Below are 20,399 nucleotides of genomic sequence, written 5' to 3'. Positions count from 1 at the left end.
GGGCCCAAAGTTTAGACCAGGGCCTTATTTGGCTGGTCTAAAGGCAGTACTGCCAGTAATACACCTACTTTTCACTCCTGAAGCTGGAAAATTCAGATACTAGACTAGTTTTCCCAGCCTCTCTTGCAGTTAGGCATGGCCATGTGATTCAGTTCTAGCCAATGAGATATAAGAGAAAGTTTATCAGATGAGGGTGAAGTTTCTAAGAAATATTTTCCTCTTTAATATAAAACAAAGACTCTTTTCCAGCCCAGTCCTTTTTCTTCCTTCCTTGAAAATACTTTTCTGAAGATGAGATGCCTGGAGTTGTGGCAACCATTTTGCAACTACAAGGCAACAAGATAAAGGCCAAAACACCTAGGATGGGAGAGCAGAAAGAGCCTGGGTCCTTTTGCATCATTAAGCATCATACTCTGAAACTGCTAACATCCAGACTGTTCATGTCAGATAATTAAATGTCTTTACTTTGTAAGCTACTATAGCTGGTTATTCTGATACTTACAGCTGGAAAGCATTCCTAACAAATACAGGCTAGGAGCATCAAAGTCCAACTCAAGGGTTGGCTAGATCCTGATTCCTGTATGAGAAGCCCAATATGCAAAGATTGAAAGAATCTCTTTTCTAAAGGAGCTTTCAATCTAGAAATGAGATAAATATGCAAACAGATGTGACTTCTGTGTGATGCCTAGTAACACCTGAAAGGGTACAAAGGTTCAATCAATTTCCTAAAAGAATTCAATCTTATTTAGCAAAGTATGATCACAGATGTAAATTCATGAATGGCAGAAAACATTTCTTCACTTTTTTCATGGAGTTGCCTTTTAATTCACAGAGATTCAGTGACAGATGGGACTTCCTGGGTTTCCACACTCTCACATCTCCCTTTTTCTCTGACCCTCTTCTCCCCATGCCCGCAGTTTCTGCCCTCATGACCAGGTGCTACCTCCATCTTGGTGGGTGCTATTTGTGGGGTCAAGGTCATGAACCTCTACATTTCTAATTCCATCCTGGAAGGGAACAGAGTGGAGATCCTTGTAGTTGGTAGATTCTTAAAGTCCTTTCTAGAATTAAGCTTAGTTTTCAAAAATTCTTCACAGAAAAGCAGCTAATAGTTAAAGCTATTTATTGCTAAATATTAGCTTATTAGAGTACATAAAGTGAATGGGTTGTTGTGCTCTGATATGGTTCGATGTTTGGCCCCTCCAAATCTCATGTTGAAATTTGGTCCCCAGTACTGGAGGTGGGGCTGAGTGGGAGGTGTTTGGGTCATGGGGACAGATCCTTCATGAATGGCTTGACGCCCTCCCCATGATGATGATTGAGTTCTGGCTTTATTAGTTCACTTGAGAGCTGGTTGTTTCAAAGAGCCTGGCACCTCCTCTTTCTCTCACTCCTCTTCCTGCCATGTGACACGCCATGTTTCTGCCTTGATTGGAAGCTCCCTGAAGCCCTTACCAGAAGCAGAGGCTGGTGCCATGCTTGTACAGTCTGAAGAACTGTGAGGAAAATAAACTTCTTTTCTTTACAAATTACCCAGTCTCAGGTATTCCTTTATAGCAATGCAAATCGGACTAACACATGCTCTAAGCTTTCCTTCCCATCAAGGGTGAGAAATGGAATAATCAAAACAGGTAAAAGGAGGCCTGGCGCGGTGGCTCACGCCTGTAATCCTAGCACTCTGGGAAGCCGAGGCGCGAGGATCGCTTGAGGTCAGCAGTTCGAGACCAGCCTGAGCAAGAGCGAGACCCCGTCTCTACTAAAAATAGAAAGAAATTATCAGGACAACTAAAAATATATATAGAAAAAATTAGCCGGGCATGGTGGCACATGCCTGTAGTCCCAGCTACTCAGGAGGCTGAGGCAGAAGGATTGCTTGAGCCTGGGAGTTTGAGGTTGCTGTGAGCTAGGCTGACGCCATGGCACTCTAGCCCAGGCAACAGAGCAAGACTTTGTCTAAAAAAAAAAAAGAAAGAAAGAAAAACAAAAACAGGTAAAAGGGGCAAAACACACTATTGTGCACACAAAAAAATGTCAAGATTACTGAGATAATTGCTAAATAGGGGGTCTGGTGTTACAAAATGCAGATGGGGCATAAGAGAAGGGGCACCTTTGTCAGCTTGGGGGAGTCAGGGAAGGAGTCACAAAGCAGTAGCATTTGTGTTGGGACCCCGATGATGATTAGGAATTTATTAGGACACTTGGCTCAAACTAGTTTAGGAAAAAGAGACCTAATTGTAAGGATATTGGAATTTGTCTCACAAAATTAAAGGGAAAGTTGAATGACCTGAAAGAAGGAAGGGCAAAGAAATAGCTGGTCTCCAGCACAAATGGAATGGAGAATCTCTGCTTGCCTCTGTTTTTCTCTGTGCCTTTCAACTTATAAAGAGTGACTCCAATTTTCTACTCCTAGTAGGAGATTCTCAGGAGCTCTGATTGGTTCACCTTGGTTCAGCTGCCCACCTGTAGGCCAATGAGCTGCCGTCACAGATGTGGAATCATATGAGAACTTGTCAGGCCCTGCTAGCATCACATGGTTGAAGGCAGTGGAGGTAGAGCCCCCAGAAGAAATAGGCAGGTGCTTTCAGAAAGAATGCTATTGTAGTAGTTGTTGTTGTGTGTGTCTGGCACTAGGTAGATAAATAAAAATAAGTAGAGAAGGGAAATGGAAGATGATAAGGATGGGTAGTTGGTGAATACCATCCTGGGTAGAAGGAAGAGTATGTTCAAAGGCACAGAAACATGATGGTTCACAGTACATTCTGGGAACTACAAATAGACCAGTATTGGTGGAATGTAAAGTTAAAGAGGAGAATGACAAAAGTTAAGGATGGAGAAGTGGGCTAAGCCTGATCAAGGAGGATCTTGCATTTGCATCCCATTGCAAGGAACTAAGATTTTTTTCTCCTTAGGTAATGAAGAACCATTGAAGGATTTTGAGTAAGAGAGAAAGGATAACATCAATGTGTTAGGAGAGCTATGAGAGGGATGGATCACAGCAGTGTTCACAGGTGGGTGGCACCCAGGATGAACTGATATTACTTGGTGCAGGAGCCGGTTCCAAGTGGTATGCAAAAGGAGAATTAAATTTTATTGGCTCTTGTAGTGAGAGGATTGTTATTTTTTCAATTCTCTTTCAGTCTGTTTGATTAAGCCAAGGAGAAATGATCAGTTTGGTGCCAGTATGTCTCTAATATTATCCAAAGCTTCACAATCTCCCTTTTTATCTAGAGCAGAGCTTCTAACTCAGAACCTTCAACAACCAAGAATATCCAGCCAAGATTAAACAATGTAGTTTTGTTTTCATTGTATTATTTTTATGGCAAGTGATACTGGTTTTCCATTGATGACAAATCCTTTTCAATAAAGTTGAGCGAAACAAGAGCCAATGTAAAGAAACAATTAAGTGTATAATAGTGCAGATGATACATGGATATGGTAAGAATGATAATGATGGGACATAAATGACTGCAATTTGGGAAACACTGGATTAGAAGAAAATAATATTAAACACAAGAGACCAGTAAGAAGGATATTGTAATAGTGCAGGTGAGAGATCATAAATTCCTTGAAATCAGAAAGCTTTATCTTATATTAATTTTATCTTCCTTTCTGGAACAAACTTGAAGGCAACAAGAGTGACTGTCCAGTTAGTATCCTCATCAGCAATGTAAAACATTGTCATAGATGGTGAGCTAGACCTTGATGTTAATGCATCCTTTCAAACATCAGGCCCCCAAACTTCTCCTGAAAAGCTACCTCAAATCCAATTTTGGAAGGTGGACGATATAAATGAATTAAATTTAAAAATTCAAAAAACTCTCTCTCACCCTTCAAATTCCTCAAATTTCAGAGGAGCTCAAACACCACCTCCTCTGAAAAGCCTTCCCTGATTTTTCTGTGTACTCTTGGCTGCGCCAAGCCCTGTGCTGTCAGTGAACCTCCCTACACATCTAAGCAAAAATGTTGTGGAATGGTTTCTTTGGTGCCTCCTCACCAGCCTCTAAGTGGCCTAGTGGCTCTGTCTTTCATTTGTTTTATCCACAGCACCTAGGACTGTTTGGGCACAAAATAGGCAGCAGCTTAATAAATATTTATTCAACAAATGAATCTTATTGTCGGGACACCACATTATAGAAGAACACTTAGAAAGTCATTATAATCTATATTATTGATTCCAAGTTCAATGAAAGTTCATAGAAATGAAAGATCAACATGAACTAGAAGATGTGTTGAAGGAATTAAGGATGTTACACGGCTTGAGTTGGAAACAGGAAGTCTAAATAAAGATTCTCCAACACTCCTTTAGCATCTCAATAGCAAGACTTCCTATTTGGGAGAGACAGCAGCCAGCGGAGAGTGGCGGGGGTGGGGGGTAGAGAGAGTAGGGGGTGGGGAGGAGGGGGGGGCGGTTGGAGGGAAGGCAGGCATGAGCTAGGTCCTTGTCCCTTCTTCCTATCACCCTGCTCAAGACTAACCCTTTGGAATTTGGCTGGCATTGTCTACAATCCTTCCTATTCCTAGGATATTCCACAAAGTGCCTGGCCCATAAATATTTGTGGACTGGAAGCACTTTGCCATAAAGTCAAAACTAAACGCTGCACTATGGGATGAAGTTCATTAAGAGTTCACAGAAAGGAGAGGGGCTGAGAGCAGTGCAATCTTATTGAAGGGTTTCTAACGGATACAGAGTTGAGCTGGGCTGTTGGGACATAAAGACACTGACCTTCCCACTTCCAAGATCCCTAGTATTTTCCCAAACTGCTAGTTAAAATGGCTCTAGTCCTCTAAACCAGTGAAAGCTGCACTGCCATATTGGTAGCCACTGGCCACGTGTGGCTATTTAAATTTCAACATAATTGAAAATTCAGTCCTTCAAGTCACGCTAACCACATTTCATGTGTCCAATAGCCACATAGGCCCAGTGGCTTCCATAATGAACAGCTCAGATAAAGAACATTTTCATTATCATAAAATGTTCAATTGGACAACGCAGATCTGAGGATTAAATCCCCTTTGGGTTGCCGAATGTGGGAGACATATTTAACTGCTTTTCATGGGCTTATAAAAATTCCTTTACACTTTTACTCTTTTAGCTACCACACTTTAGGATTTAACTAACAGTTCCCTCACTGATAGTTTCTACACTCTCAGAACATATGCATTCTCAGAAAGTACACAGTGAACTTTTTTACAGTTTAGTGGTTTTTAGTATATTCACAATGTTGTGTAACTATCACCACTATCTAATTACAGCACATTTTCATCACCTCAAAAGAAACCTTGTACCCACTAAGCAGTCACTTTCCATTTCTCCTGCCCCCTGCCCCTTGGCAACCACTAATCTGTTTTTTGTCTCTGTGGATTTGCCTAGTCTGGATATTTCATATAAATGGAATGATACAGTATGTGGTCTTTTGTTTCCCGCTTCTTTCACTTAGCAGAATGTATTCAAGATTTATCCATATTGTAACTGTGGCAGTACTTTATTTATTTTTATGGCTGAAAAATATTTCATTATATGAATATATGGTAAATCCTCACTTAACATATTTGAAACCAATTTTACCATAGGCTAATTGATACAAACAAAAATTAAATTCCTACAGCATATTTCTGGTCACAAATCATCGCCAAACTTCTAAATAAAGACCAAAACACTTATAATATTAAACATTGAAATAAATGTGAGTGATACATACATTAAGATTAATAAAAAACAAGTAAGATAATTATTTATCCAATTATTCCAGTTCAGCATCTCAGATGGTAAGAGCCCATTCAGACAGCTTAGAAGGCCAGGAGAGAACCAGCTCTGGACAGGATGTCATTCCATTGCAGGACACACTCACACACAACCACACTCACTCAGACTGGAGCCATGCAGACACATCAATGAACTTAACATGCACATCTTTGGAATGAGTGGACACCAGAGTACCTGGAGAAAACCCACACAGACATGGGGAGAGAGTGTGAACTCCACACAGACAGTGGCCCAAGCCAGCATCCATCTTTTTCTCCTCATCAAGTTATAACACAGTGACATCGAATGAAACGTTATTCAAGGACCTGCTGTATTACATTTTGTTTAGCTGTCATCAGTTGATGGGCGTGTTTGAGGTGTTTCCACTTTTCAGCTATTATGAATACTAATGCTATGCACATTCATGTGCAAGTTTTTGTGCAGGCATGTGTTTTCAGTTCTCTTGGGTATATACCAAGGAATGCAATTACTGGGTCATATGATAACTCCATGTTTAACTTTTTGAGGAACCATCAAACCGTTTTCTAAATCAACCACCTATTTCATCTTGTGCATTACTACACTTAAGAAAGAGCTTATTCTTCTCTTTATCTGACAGTGCCTGACATACACAGAAACTACCTATTTACTGTTGGATTGGTTGTTCACTTTGACCCACACCAAATGTCCACCCAGTCTGGAACTGAGGAGCCCTGTTGAAGATCAGGATAGGGGTATGGCCCTAGTATTCTTAATGCCATCCTGTTAGACTGTCAGGGATTTTAGTCAGTCAATTCACATTTAGTGAGTACCTACTATGTTCCCATAACTAGGTCAGGCATTGGGGATACATTGCTATGTAATGCATAGTCTTGCAGTTGGAAAGACAGCCATTTAAGCAGATCTCCAGAATCCTGTTGCTTAGTGCTACAAGGGAAATACAACATTGGCAAGCAGTTCACCATCTCTGCCTGGGAGAGTAGTGAAGGCCTCAGAAAGGAAGGGGTACTTTGGTTGTCTTGAGCATTAATAGGACTCACCAGAGAAGAAATGTGATGCAGGAGGCAGAACTCAGTGAAGCATTTTGCTAGATGAAACAGGGGATAGACAATATGTAAGCAGTTCCTGCCCACAAGAAGATTCCAGGGTGGTTGTGGTGGATCCAGATTCTTCCTTCACCTGTCATCCTTCTTTCACTTGCCATCCTTGAGCTGAGTTTAGTGCCACATGACCAGGGTTGAGTAGTTTGACAAACTGCCTTGGGTCAGCCTAGTTCTCTGGCTGCAACAGCTCTTCTTTGGAGTGATAGTATGACCAACCCAAATGGAACTTCTGTTTTGGCAAAAGCCACAGCTATGCAAGGTGTGCCACTAGAATTGTGGGCTGATGTCTCCACGTGATTCAGACCCTTGGAGAGGGAAGCCCATGAAAGAACTTTCCTCCATGGTCTACACCCTGTTGTGCTCTGGTGTTCCTACTAAGTGAGGCTCAACCCATGCCCAGTCCATCTTTTCAATACAAAGTGAATCAATGGTTTGTCCATTGATATAAACTGGAGAAAATTGAGTTAATTTCCTCCTAGGGTCTTGGGCTCCTAAAAGTAAGTGACGTTAAGCTCACTAGGGTAAGAGCCAAGACTGTTCAGGGTGGGTCAAACTGGTTTTCACTTCGGTCTTTACTTCTCTACCAAGCCAAATTTCTCACTCAAGAGTTCTGTCAACCGAGAAGAATAGAACTAGAGGGAAATACCTGTAGAAAAATGGTTACATACTTGCTTTCAAGGTAGTAATGCAATCAAAGTCAACAGGCCTAAAATATAAGCTGTGCTACTTGTATCTACTCATTGCTTATTTGAGTGTTTAAAGACAGTGTTTTATGAGTGGTGGCACAAAGGTCTGGTGGCACTCAGATTTACAGTGGCTGTTTTTATTCTTTAGAAAGATTCAGTCAGTGCGGGTGGGCAGAAATGTTGGGAGACTAAAGGACTATGGGAGAAGAGATGGAGGATGGAAAAATAATGATTCCCTCTGCCTGCTCTGTTCTAGCGTGTGCCTCTCCACCACAGTGTGGAGTGACTGCTGGTGTGCCGTTTAAAGGACAAGCTCTCTCCAGGTTCAGAACCCGTGTCACTTGTCCACATGTTTCACGAGGCATGTGGACGTCTTTATGATAGCCTTTTCCTGTACTTCTGAATCAATATATGTAAAGCCCTTGGTACAATGTCTAGCAAAGAATACGCTCCATAAAAACGTCAGGGGCATTGTTATTATTATTTAGCCTCATCTCCCTACCTGGGTATTAAGCTCCTTGTCAGTGAAGATCTCAGCCTTTCGCTCTCATCACAACACCTAGGGCGGTGTTCTTAACAGTTTGTTGATGTGATTAGGACCTTGGACAAGTCACTCCCCTTTTGCAAGCTCCAGAAGGGCCACTTAGAGATTGTATATAAACTCCAATCTGAGTCCTCAAAACTATTTGGCGCTCACTGTTTACAAGCCACTGTCCTGAAGCTTAAGCCGTTTGTATAGTACAAAGTATCAAAAATGAAGGTGAAGTCAAAGCCTCAAGTAGGAGTGAAGCCCAGGGGAGCAATGATTCCCGCGCCTCGGAGGTCCCCATCGCCAATGTGGGTGGGACTCCAAGGCGCTCGCCACTCCCCGCCATCCCGTTTTACTCGAAGCGACGCTCTCCGCTTTGCCTCGTGCGTAGACAGCCGGCACTGGGGACGGGATCCCAGTTTCTGCGCCTGGAGCCGGGCCGCGGGGTGCTGCGGGGCCGCCAGGCTGCGGCGCGGGAGGCTCAGGGAGCAGATCCTGGCGGCGCCCGCCCGGTTCCGCCCCCAGCCCCGCCCCGGTCCAGGCTGTCCAATCAGGGTGCGGCTCGGGCGCGCGCCGCGGCCAATCGGGAGCGGCGGGAGCGGCGCCGGAGCCGGCGGGCGCCGAGCGAGCCCGAGAGTCAGGAGCCGGCGGCGGCGCTGCGGCCGGGAGGGATCGCGGCGGGAGCAGCGCGGCGGGGCGGAGGTCCCCGGGCCGGACGAGCGGGCTTTGCCGCGGCCGCTTTCTTACCGATGCCCGGAATCCTGCGGACGGCGTCGCAGGTAACTGCGCCCTGCGCCCAGAGGCGGGGGGGCGAGCGCGCCCCCCGAGAGGGGCCCTGCAGGTGGAGCGGGCGGGGGGCTGGCGGTCCGCGAGGTCCTAGCGCCGCGGTGCTGCCCCGCGGCCCCTCGCGCCCCAACGCGCGTCCCCCGAGCTTGCCTCGGCCGTGACATTCCCACAAGCCGCGGGCGTCCGGGGGTGGGAGAGGCTGAGGTGAGTCTGCCTAGAGTGGGGGAGCACACCTGCGACCCCCGCACCCTACACAGACACTTCTTGGTAACAGTGTCTTCCCCCGAGGTCCGGGCCGCCCAGGACGTCTTCATTGGCCGGAGTAGGGAGGCGACAACAGGTGTCCCTGGGGACGGTGTCTTCTCCCCTACCCCCCTACGCCTGAAATCCCGGCCTTGGCGTTCCGCCCCACCTGCGGGGTGTCGGGAGACAGGACCCCAGCCTGGCCTCTCAGGCGCTCTGCCCGCTGGACAGCGCCCAGAGGCGGCTTGGACCCGAGGCTTTGGATGGAGTTTCCGACACGCGTTGCCAAGCAATTTGCCGGACACCCGCCTCTCGCTGGGATGCAGAGTTGAAGATGAGGCTGTGTGTGTGCGTGCATGTGTTCTGGTGCAGCCCCTACTGAAAGGAGCTGCCTGAGGGCTGTGAGTGAATCATTAACTGGTTTTGTGCAGCTCCTGGCCTCTGCCTGCCCCGCTTCTCCTCCCCCTCCCCCCGCCACCCTCAGGTCCTTCGTGCTCTCTGGGCCTCACTCTCCCGATCTGTAAGGTGGCGATAATGATTGCACTTGCCTGATAGCGTTGTTTTGAGGATTATATTAGCCAGGAGTGGATGGTCTTTTAAAGAGTAAATCAGACGTGTCCAAACTCGCCCAGCAACCATTTGGAGCTCTGAATAGCTTTCTACATTTGAAGGAGGAAAAAAATGCTGTTATTAATGTTACTGATGGTATTTTTTAAAGGTAATATATCCTTGGGGGCGGGGTGGGGGGATAAAAATAGGGATCCATTGAAATGATAAGAGAGATAGACTCTGACTAGTAATTGAGAAAAGCTTTGTAACCCTTGAAGAAATCATTATGAATGTTGTGTGAAAAGAATATCTTGGTACTTTGTTAATTGCTCATCTTTCATTAGTGTGGCTGATTTGGGGGGAAACATTTGAAGGTTTTTACACTGTTCACTCCTCCCTTAAACAAACAAGTTAGAGAGAGGGAAAGAGAGGGATGGAGAATTCAACCACACAACAAAATGCCAGCAGCTCGTAGAAACCTAAAATTGCAGTTGCTATTTCTTAGGCAATCACGTTTTTAGGCATTTTTTTTCCCCCATGTCTGACGTGGGTGATCTGGTTCAATTCTTTGCCACTGTGTCACTTTCCTTGTTTAATCTGAAAAGTCCAATAAAAATTTTGGCTGCACTCATTTTTTTTTTTTTAATTTAAAATATCAAACGTAGCAGACCTGCTTGGAGTTCTGAATCCTCCGCCACTTGCCTCCTACCCTGTGACAGTCCCAAAAGAACCTTCTCAAAGGTTCTCTAGGGTGTTGGCTGTGGAAATCTGCCTGTCTTATCACACCATACTGCCCCTATAGCCTGAGACCTGGGAAACAGAACAAATGCCCTAATTCTTCTAAGGTCTCCAGTACTTTTGCCAAGAGCCTTGGAATAAATACATCCACTTAGAGAAAGTGATTATCTTCTTTGGGGGTAAGAAGCCCACTTCCAGATGCAAATCTTTCAAGTCTCAAATTAATGTGGCAGCCCTTTCAGCTGTTGATAAGGAGACTTTTACTGTCTCCAGTGGATGTGGGAGGATCTGAAAGCTTGCTGCTGCGGATGGGGGAAGGGGCGGCTTGTGTGGCAGGGCAAAGACTACTGAGTTCAGAGCCAGACCTCCACCTGGTGAGAGCTCCAGCTGTGACACACTGGGAAACCTGGACTAGTCCCTTTGCTGTCCTAAGCCAGTCTCTCTTGCTCTGTAAAAGGAGGGGTTGAATTTTTAATTTTTTTATTATTCTTTAGAGGCGTTGTTCTAAGGATAGCACTAATGAATGGAAAGCCCCTAGCACAGTTCTGGGGATGTAGTTACAGGTCTGTAGCAGCCAGAGGAGGTCCTGAAGATGAGAGTGATCAGCTATAGCTGGGAAAGACAAAAAGGCTTGATTGAGAGATAACATCTGAGCTGAGTGTAGAATGATGAGCAAGTCTCTTGCACAGACAGGTGAGGTGGAGTTGAAAGGAGGGGTAGAGCAGAGGGGAGAAGACATTCCAGACTGAGAGGAATGATCAAAAGTGCTATCATAGCTTAGGCTAAATAACAAATAACCCCCAAATCTCAGTGGTTTACAACAACCAAAGTTTATTTCCCGAGTATGTTGCATGTCCAGTGTAGGTCAGTTGTAGCTGTACTCCTCATCTGTCTTTATTCTGGGGCCCATGGGGGCTTAAGAAACAGCATCTTTCAGAGACAATGCTGATCTCATTTATGGCAAAGGAAAAAAGAACATGACAGAACAAAACTATGGCACTTAAAGTCTGCTCAGAAGTAGCAGCCATCACTTCAGCTCCCATGCTGGTGGCCAAGGTAAGTCACATGGCCAAGCCTACTGTCCGTGGTATGGGGAAGGACAAACCTCCTGCAGACAGGGAGGCATGGCTGAGTAGGAGGGAAAGTACAGAAGAAAGCAAAGTCAGGAGATGGCCCAGAGGCAGATTCTAAGGGCCCAGGGGTTTGGGACTTTATCCTACGGGCAAGGAGCAGCCACTGAAGAGTTTTAAGTTGGGGTTTGACAGGGTTAGATTTTCAGGAATAGCACACATCTCAAGTGGCAATGTGGACAGAAGATTGAAATAGGGGCAAATCTCTCTCTGTCTGTCATGTGACTCCAGATTCCACTACTAGAAACTGATCTGTCTGGTACTTGAGTGGCTTTCTTTCTTCACAAGTTCTCTCCTAAGATGTACATGCTCTTTCATCTTAAAGTCATTGTTTTATAATATCATCTAAAGCAGCAGTTCTCAAACTTTAGCGTGCATCTGAGTCACCTGGGGGGCTTCAGCAAACACAGATTGCTGGGCCCCACTCTCAGAGTTTCTGAATCAGTCAGTCTGGGATGGGGCCTGAGAATGAGCATTTCTGATAAATGCTCAGGTGATGCTGATTCTGCTGGTCCTGAGACCACACTTTGAAAACCACCAAACTAAAGGGAGAAATAAAGATGTGGTTGAGGGAAAGACCTGAATGGAAGGGCCCAGTGTATGCAGGAAAAAGGCTGGAAGGTCTCAGCATTCTCCATGTAGCAGGTTTGCTGAAGGCTGACTTTGGCCATGAGCAGTGGGCTCTGTAAGAGTGACTGAGACTCTGGGTTTATATTAAATTGTAAATGCAATCCTGATAGTGAGGAAACGAAAAAAGCTCAGATTGAGAGAAGTGAGAGACATACAAGTGCTGCTTTGCGCTCTCCCTTTGTATCTCTGCTCGGACTTCCCATCCCGTCACACCCTTTTGTCTGGCTCCAGACCTCTCACTCAAGCCGGCCAACATATTCCAATCCTGACCCATCACACTTCTTGTCATTCCAGTTGTAATTTCTTCTGGAGCTAAACTTTCCCACTGGGTGGACATCTGGCTGAATTTTAATATAGTCAGACCAAGGAATTGTTCACCTCACTTGAGGTCACCTTCATGAATAAACATCTGTACCATGTGGTCATGCAAATTGTGATCAATCCCCCCCAAGATAAATAACCCTCTGAGGACTCAAGATTGTCCATGGTTTGGCTTATACTAATAGGTGGAGCAAGTCGCTACAGTTCCCCTAACTGTGACTCATCGCTCCTGTAACGACCGAGCATTCCAAACGTGGATGTAAAGGAGAAAATATGTTGGTGTGTAACATGACACAGGAAATAAAATACAGTGAGGGTTTCTTTTCTTTTTATAATGTTTTTCTCAAATGTAGGCATGCCAGAAGTTTGAATCTACCTAGGGTCCCGATAATCAGTAGTTTGCCCACATGTGACAAACAGCATGTGAATGCATGAAATACTTAAATGCTGGCTAGCAAGTCAGAATAATTGTTTCAAGGTGGGATGAGTGTAAAATAGTTTATTGGGTTATGGACAGAAAATTCTAGAAACGCTGCTTATTGTATTTGTATAAAATAAGAAATATTATGGTGAGCCCAAGCTATAAAATGAAAAGAGTGAAATTTGAAAAAACTCTTGTCCCAGTTGAGACATGACAGATGAATCACACCTTGGAGGTGTGCTTTGTGAGACAGGAGACTTCCTCAGGATTCTGTGTACTTCCAGAGGTGGGCGAGAAAGCTTGGAACCATATCCTCTGTCCAGGAGGCCTGAGGCCAACTGTTTCCTTCTCCAGGTAATTCTGGAAAGCCAGCTGTTTACCCACCTCCTGCAGGTGTGGACTCAGTGATGCCTTCCCTTGGTCAACTCTACGGTGAACTATGGCAGTTCCCTCCATCTCAGGTTTCCGGGATACTTGCCCTAAAGTTTCAAAATAGGCAGCAAACAAAACCCTAGACTTAAGTGTGAGAGCCAGTGAGAGAAGGGACACTTAAACTAGCCAGTTGGGATTTAAAAACATACTAATTGGAAAGTGCTACTGTTCCCGCTGGATAACATTTATCCGGCAATCTGATATTTAAGAAATGTAAGTATCGAATCACTAGATAAATAGTATCTTCTGTATATGTTTATATGGAATAAATGCTATCATATATATTTCATATGTATACACACATATCTAGCAATATCAGGAGGCAAGTTTCTAGTGTTGCTGTCTTTCTGAAATGGAATAACTAAAATAGGAACAGTTGGCCAAAATTCTGTAGATAGAAGGGCAGGATTGAAAACTCGAGGTGGCTTGAATTTTTCATTCATCATATATCCCTCTGTCACCAAAATGGCCCCATACTAACTTGGACATGTGCCTGAAGTAGCCTCACTAACTGGCAAAGGGTGGTCAATGTTCCTTGTGATGTTTAGTCGCAATGAGAAGTGTGAGGCAGCTTTGCAAATTGCTAACGGCCCAGTAAAACCTTTGGAAGGTAGCTTGATGTGAATGGGATTGACCATCTTCTGGGTACGAGGCTCTGAGGAAGATGTTATAGAGAATTCAGAGAAGTGTAATGCTCAGTCTTCAGACACAGCCTTTATTCTGAGAAAGGACATAATATTTATGCAAAATCAATAATAGTTAAATAACAATGAGACCAATGGTAGGCATATAATCAAAGAGGGTACTGAGTGCTGTGAATTCAGACAGGGAATCTTTCTGAGGTGGTGCCGGGCTGGGAAGGTTCCTGGAGAGGCAGTTACACTGGGCGGTGACAGAAGTAGGATTAGCGAGGTGGGAGCACTGATTTTTACGGAATGGACCTAAGTGAACTGTGGGTCTGAATTGGTCCACAGCCTGTTTCAGGTCCACTGACCAGACTGCTGTATCTGGAGTGAGGCGTCAGTAGAAGAAGGGGGTCCAAGGTGGGTGACTGCTTAAAGTTTTCCTTTCTTGACTGCCATCTGACTGTCTGATCTGAAGGCTTGCATAACCCTAACAAATAAAGCCATTCAGTGATTCATTAGTAGATGAGTAACACTGGCCTCTGGTTCGACCTTTTTAACATGTTCATTTTATTAATAGGAAAGCACTTTGGAGCTAAGGATGTCAAACCTCTATATAAATAAAATCTAATCCTATCATAAACTGTGTTAAACTGGCAGGCAAGTTGGTGTTGCTCCACTTCCAGTATGGCCTGGAAAGGTCAAGTGGCTTGTTTAAAGTCATGCAGGAATCCCCTGACACTTGGCCTCACCTCCCCTCACATGGTGGTGTCTAGCTTAAGCTGCTTCACAGGTCTCTGTGAGGATGGCGGCACTAAGAACTTAGGGCTCCTGTCATCTAGTTATTATTTCTCCAGCTAGTGTTATACTGGATGGAGGGTCTTATCAATTTTAAATTGGGGGTGAGATAATTACACCCTTCTTTTCCAGGCTTAACCCTGGCTGTCATTGAAAGAATGTACTGTTTTAGTGCTGTGGGCCTGTGCAAACACACCATCTGAATGAAATGGCATTCTCAAGCATTTTTCATGCCAAATGCCAACAAGTATAGCAGGACTATCAGTGGCTTTCAATCTGCCTGAACTTTGAAGTGAGACACCAGACCCTTACCAGCTTGATAGACTCACTCCACTGGCTGCCTTTTGAAGTTAACTAATTGCTTAAAAAAAAAAAATAAGATGCTTTAAATGAAAACAGATTTTATTTCACTGTTTGCTTTAGAAACCGAATATATTTGTCTGTCTTTCTGACTTAAGCTTTTAAAAGAGAAGGATTATAATGCCACGGTTAGGTGGATAAGGCTGGGATGGTCCATATTCAGTGGTCTTGTTCAGTTACACATTGTTTAAATGTTGTCTATTGTGTGAACCCAGAGCTGCCAAAAGTATAGTTTACTTGTGGATTTCCCCACACTTGTCAAACATAAAATATTAATTTTAAATCATTCCATGTCCCTACATTTCCCTCCACTTCAGACTTTGAACAGTTGAAGGGTGTGAAAAACTTTTATCATTGTTGAAATCATCAAAATCACTATCAATAGCTATCATTCATTGAGTTTTACTATGTGCCAGTTCCTGGGATGAGCAGTTTATGCCACATTGTCTCGCTTAATCTGCACCTCAAGGCTGTAAGGTCAGGAGGAGTAGTGTCTCATTTCAAAGATGAGACATACAGAGGCGGGGGTTAAGTAATTTGTCAAAGGCTAATGGAGCTAGGCTTTGAACCCACCTCTCTTAATCTCTTCACTGGAGAAGCTGTGCCCTTAGTCACTGTGGTATTATATCTGGAAACAAAAGGAAATGTGCTCTGAAGAGTTAACAGGGGCTGTCTGTCCACTCTGGCCACACCCTTCGAGATCCTGGAAGGAGGAAAACTGCCCTTGTTTTCTGGTTGTCAGTTCCCTATATTAGTAGGGCATTGAAGCACACTTCTTTCTCTTCTTTTCCCTATCTCGTCCTTCTTAATATTTTTGTTATAATCTCTAACAAAGGAGTGAGTTAGGGAGTGGGGATCTATTTGAATAAATGCAGCACGTCTCTCAGTCACTCACCCATCAACCTAATTGGCATAGGCGGGGCTGTCTGTGCTGTCTGCAGCAGCCAGGCCTGGTATTTGCTGGCTCCTCCAGCTGTGCCATCCATCATGCTCAAGGCCCCTGCAGCTCACATGCTCTGCTTTTAGTTGGTTTTAAGTTCCTGATCCCTGAGCAGGCCTTGGGGAGGCAGTTCCAAGGAGTCAGAGTTGTTTGCTGTCAGATATCAGGCTCTGGTCTGGGTGACTTGGCTGGTCACAGCACAGTACTCATGGGACCAAGGGCTCAGATTCCCTGTCATTTGGTTGCCTTTTTTCTACAAATAGGGTAGGGAATATGCACCCAGTCAGGCCAGGCACTTTGCAAGAGGACGTGGGGGGTCCTGGCTATATGAAAGCCAGGTAAGAGTGTAGGTTCACTTATACACATATGTCTCTGCTGACAGAAAAAACTTACAGGATAAAAAAGTGTGTCTCATGGACGGAGCATGGTGAAGCAGTTACAAACACAGACTGTGGGGCCACACTGTGTGGGTTTGAATTGTGTGGTCTCAGGTAAGTCATTTAGCCTCCCCCAGCTACAATTTCTTTATCTCTGTAAAGGGGATAAAATTAGAACTTACTTCATAGAGTTATGAGGATTACATGAGTAATTAAATGAGTTTTAAAACACTTTGACACCAGTGTCTGGGAGATAAGTGGTACTTAAGTGTTTATCAAATAACACAAAAATAAAGTGGTAGGTGAACATCATTGTATGTAGATTAGACAATGCTGTGTTAGATGAAGCTCACATGACTACTTCAGTAAAGGTATCTGTGATGAGTACATGCAAATGAAATCTTATTTAATGTACTATGGGAACTAGCCATTTAAAAGGATCATACGAAAAATATGTCTGTAAACTGCCTTTTTGTAAAAGGAATGTGGGAGAAACAGTGTAAGAGGAAAAGAGAAGTCATGGATGGATGACTTGATGTTTTTGGCCAGGGATACTGGAAAGATACAGCTGCCATCATCTTGGACGTGGAAGGCTTCTGTTGCAGTATTTTTGGAGGAGGGAGAGTTGCCGGTGAGTTTTGGATATGTTACGTTTGAGTGGGTTGTTAGACATTGACGTGAAGATGCTCAGCAGGCACCAGGTGGAGTCAGGTGAGAAGTCAAGGCTGGGAGCATCTGTGTTGGGGTCCCTACTTTCTATATGGGCTCTGAAGATGTGAAGGAATGAAAGTAGTCAGAGAAGGGTCGTAGGATTGGACCAGGGGGCATTCAGCTCCAGGGGAAAAGTCAAGCTTGTTCTTTTCTTCACTTTGCCATTGTATAATGAAGTGTGGACCTGCTGATATTTTCTTTGGATAGTTTTATTATTTGATCTCTATAATGCAGTAGTCCCCAACCTTTTTGGCACCAGAGACCACTGTCATGGAAGACAATTTTTCCAAGGGCGGGGAGGCAGAGCTCAGGCGGTGATGTGAACCATGGGGAGTGGCTGTAAATACAGATGACAGACAGATGAAGCGCTGGCCGCTTGACTCCTGCTTTGTGGCCCTGCCCCTGGGTTCCTAAATTTCATGGAAGACAATTTTTCCACACACCAGGGGTTGGGGTGGGGATGGAGCTCAGGTGGTGATGCATGGCCCAGTTCCTAACAGGCTGTGTACCACTTGGGAACTGCAGCTATAGTAGACTTTAGGATTAAGATTAGGGTTGATACCATTTGACCTTTTACTAGTTTTGTTCCTTTGGGCATGTTACTTCATCTCTGAGACTCAGTTTCCTCATATGTGGGATGAGTGCTGGTAGTTATTAATAAAAATGCCCATCTCCTAGGTGTAAGGGCTCAGTAAATGTTACATTAATGCAGTGAAGCTATATGAACACTTTATCACTATAAAATTTATTGCTTTATCACTATAAAATTCTCATTGTTCATGTCAACATGTTAAAAGTGAGGAGCAGTGACACCTCACACATGTTTAAAGCCCTTTGCATTTTCCCTGAAGTGAAAACCACATTTTAATTTAACTCATACTGCTACTATGTTTCTTATCATTATTAAAAATAAAAGAGGGAAGCCAGGGAGATGCTGCAATAAATTCCACACACATATGTCAGTTACTTATGTTTCCTCTGTAATTGAAACACTGCAGCCAGAGATCAAGTCTGGCCTGTGTATGTGATAATTGCTACATGAATCACAGGTGCACAAGCATCCAGAGATCTGAAAACTGAAACCCAGGACAAAAGAAAGACCCCTGGCAAAGACAAGGTTTCGATACTCTACACACTAGCTTCATACTTGCTCTTTACCACTTTGAGCCAGGTAGGTAAGAAGGTTCTCATTCTTTTCTAATATGCTAATTGATCTCTACTGTTTTGAATTCAAGTTTTACACTTGGTTGGAAAATGCATCTAAGCTACTTCATTTCATTCAGCAAATGATATTATTCTGAATCTTTTTTTTTTTTTTTTTTAAAAACAGTCTCCCTCTCAAAGCTAAATAAGAATCCAGAGATAGGGAGAATCACATTCTGAAGTCTTGTCTCTCCATTCTCTAATTAGCATGTCTGCTGTGTTTGCATTTATGGTTTATATGCTTTGAATTTGTGGCTTTTCTGTTTTGCAAGAGTTACTGTCAGTGAGACGTCTACCAAAAGAAATACTACTATTAGTGGTGTTGGGATCAAGTATATGTAATGGTGTGGTTTGTTTCTAAATCCTTCCTAGAGTTTTTGAGAAGCCTTCTCCAGATGGATGTGGGTGATGTGAGGACTGAAAGAAGAAAACATTAGAAACCCTAAGCAGAAAAATTAATAGGAAAGAGCTTTTCTATCTGATATTTCAGGTTGAGGAAGTAAAAAGAATAGGCATAAATGGTGGGAAATTTCCATCAACTTGGAAAAAACAATAGCATAAATAATTCTTAGCTACTAGAATAAGGCCCAGGGAATCACAAGGTCAAAGGATCCTGTCCCATTTTTCTATGGTGACAGCCTCTCCTCCCCCTACAAGGAACGCTTTACCCTTAAACAATAGAAGTGTCCCTGAGAAGTTGCAGAAGTGCAGGCAAATGGAATTTTCATAAATCATTTTAGAAGTACACCAGTGATTATACTTTTCTATTTTCCAAATTTTCTTTAATGGGAGTATATTCATTTTATAACAAAAACATATAGCAATTGGAAAAATAAATTTAAAAGAAAGAAAGAAACTAGGAGTGTGGTGATAGGTGAGTTGTCACCATTTAAAGGTGCTCAGTTACTCACATTTTACAATGTGAGAATTCTTTTATCCTACAAGTTGTGACACTTCCTAACATATCTACTCTCCAAATTTACAATTTATAAAAAGGGATGGGATGTCAACAGTGCATTTCATATATCAAAATCCCAGACCCCACTCTACCAAAGCAGCAGTAGTCGAATCAACAGATATTCGACTCTCACGCTGTGCCAAGCCCACCCAGTGTGTCCTGCTTCCTTGTGGCTGTCCCTGGCAGTTGGAGACACTCACATGCCACTGCCTTCAGTCAGCAGACACAAATTTGGGATGTGTCTGTGTCTTGTTTGTGAGAGGCCTGGTTCACAAGGATAACATCCCAATCAGCTCAGGCCCCCGCACAGCTGCAGTCCAAGAGGCCTGCTGCTGCAGCCTGAGTTTTAGTGTTTGGCTGGGTTGTTTTGGTTTTATGCCTGTGTGTCTGTTTTGTTGGGGGAAGAGGGAGGGGAAGGATTCTCAGACAAGAAAAGGGAAGGAGATATCCTCTGCATTACTGAAAACGGAAGTAAGGAATTATCAGTTCAGGGTCAGTAGAAGCCACATGCCTGGCTTCCTTCTGCTCTGCTCCTCTGGAATGGTTTTGTTTTGTTTTGAAAGGCCTGAAAGTGACTTGAGCTAGATAAATTGTTCTAGGGTGGCAGCTTTTAACAGGGACTCCAAGGGGATTCATGGATGGACTTTGGGAAGAGTGTCTGTGAAGCACTATAAATTATAAATGTTGCATGTATGTGCATTTTCCAGAGACAAGAGTCTCTGGCGTAAATTATAACTCAAAGAGATTCAGAGAGCTATATCTTTGAAAAAAGGTTAGGAACCATTTCCAAGGAGAGGCCTTCAAGTTTGAGTTGTGCATCTTGGTCTTGGCCTCAACTCAGGAACTTTTCCTGCTTGGTGTTGTGTTTATGTGGTGGCTGTATATTGGTGTAAATATACAGAGCACTTTAGGGGCACCCATAGAAGCCCATGCTGCAGAAAGATGAAGGTTTTACTTCTGTGAGTGCTGGAAAGCTGGAAATCCAGAAATCCACAACCCCTGCAGTTCTGTCCCACTGCCTCCTGTTTTGCCTGTTTCCCTCTCTCTCCAAAGTAGGGACTGGATCTTAGTGCTCTCTCTATCCCTAGAATTTTGCAACAATATGGTTAGCAATAGAA

General features: G+C 43.8%; 1 protein-coding gene across 1 annotated transcript in view; it reads left to right on the top strand.

Annotated features, from left to right (window-relative positions):
• The first annotated feature begins 8,781 nt into the window (after window positions 1-8,781).
• Window positions 8,782-20,399, top strand: part of STON2 (stonin 2) — a 139,559-nt gene continuing 127,941 nt past the window's right edge. Inside the window, exon 1 of the mRNA XM_069465191.1 lies at window positions 8,782-8,840. The gene's annotated coding sequence lies outside the window, so the exon portion shown is untranslated. The remainder of the gene's footprint in view (window positions 8,841-20,399) is intronic.

Source organism: Eulemur rufifrons, chromosome 2 (genome assembly GCF_041146395.1).
Source record: "Eulemur rufifrons isolate Redbay chromosome 2, OSU_ERuf_1, whole genome shotgun sequence".
NCBI lineage: Eukaryota > Metazoa > Chordata > Mammalia > Primates > Lemuridae > Eulemur > Eulemur rufifrons.
This window is presented reverse-complemented; position numbering and strand designations above follow the sequence as displayed.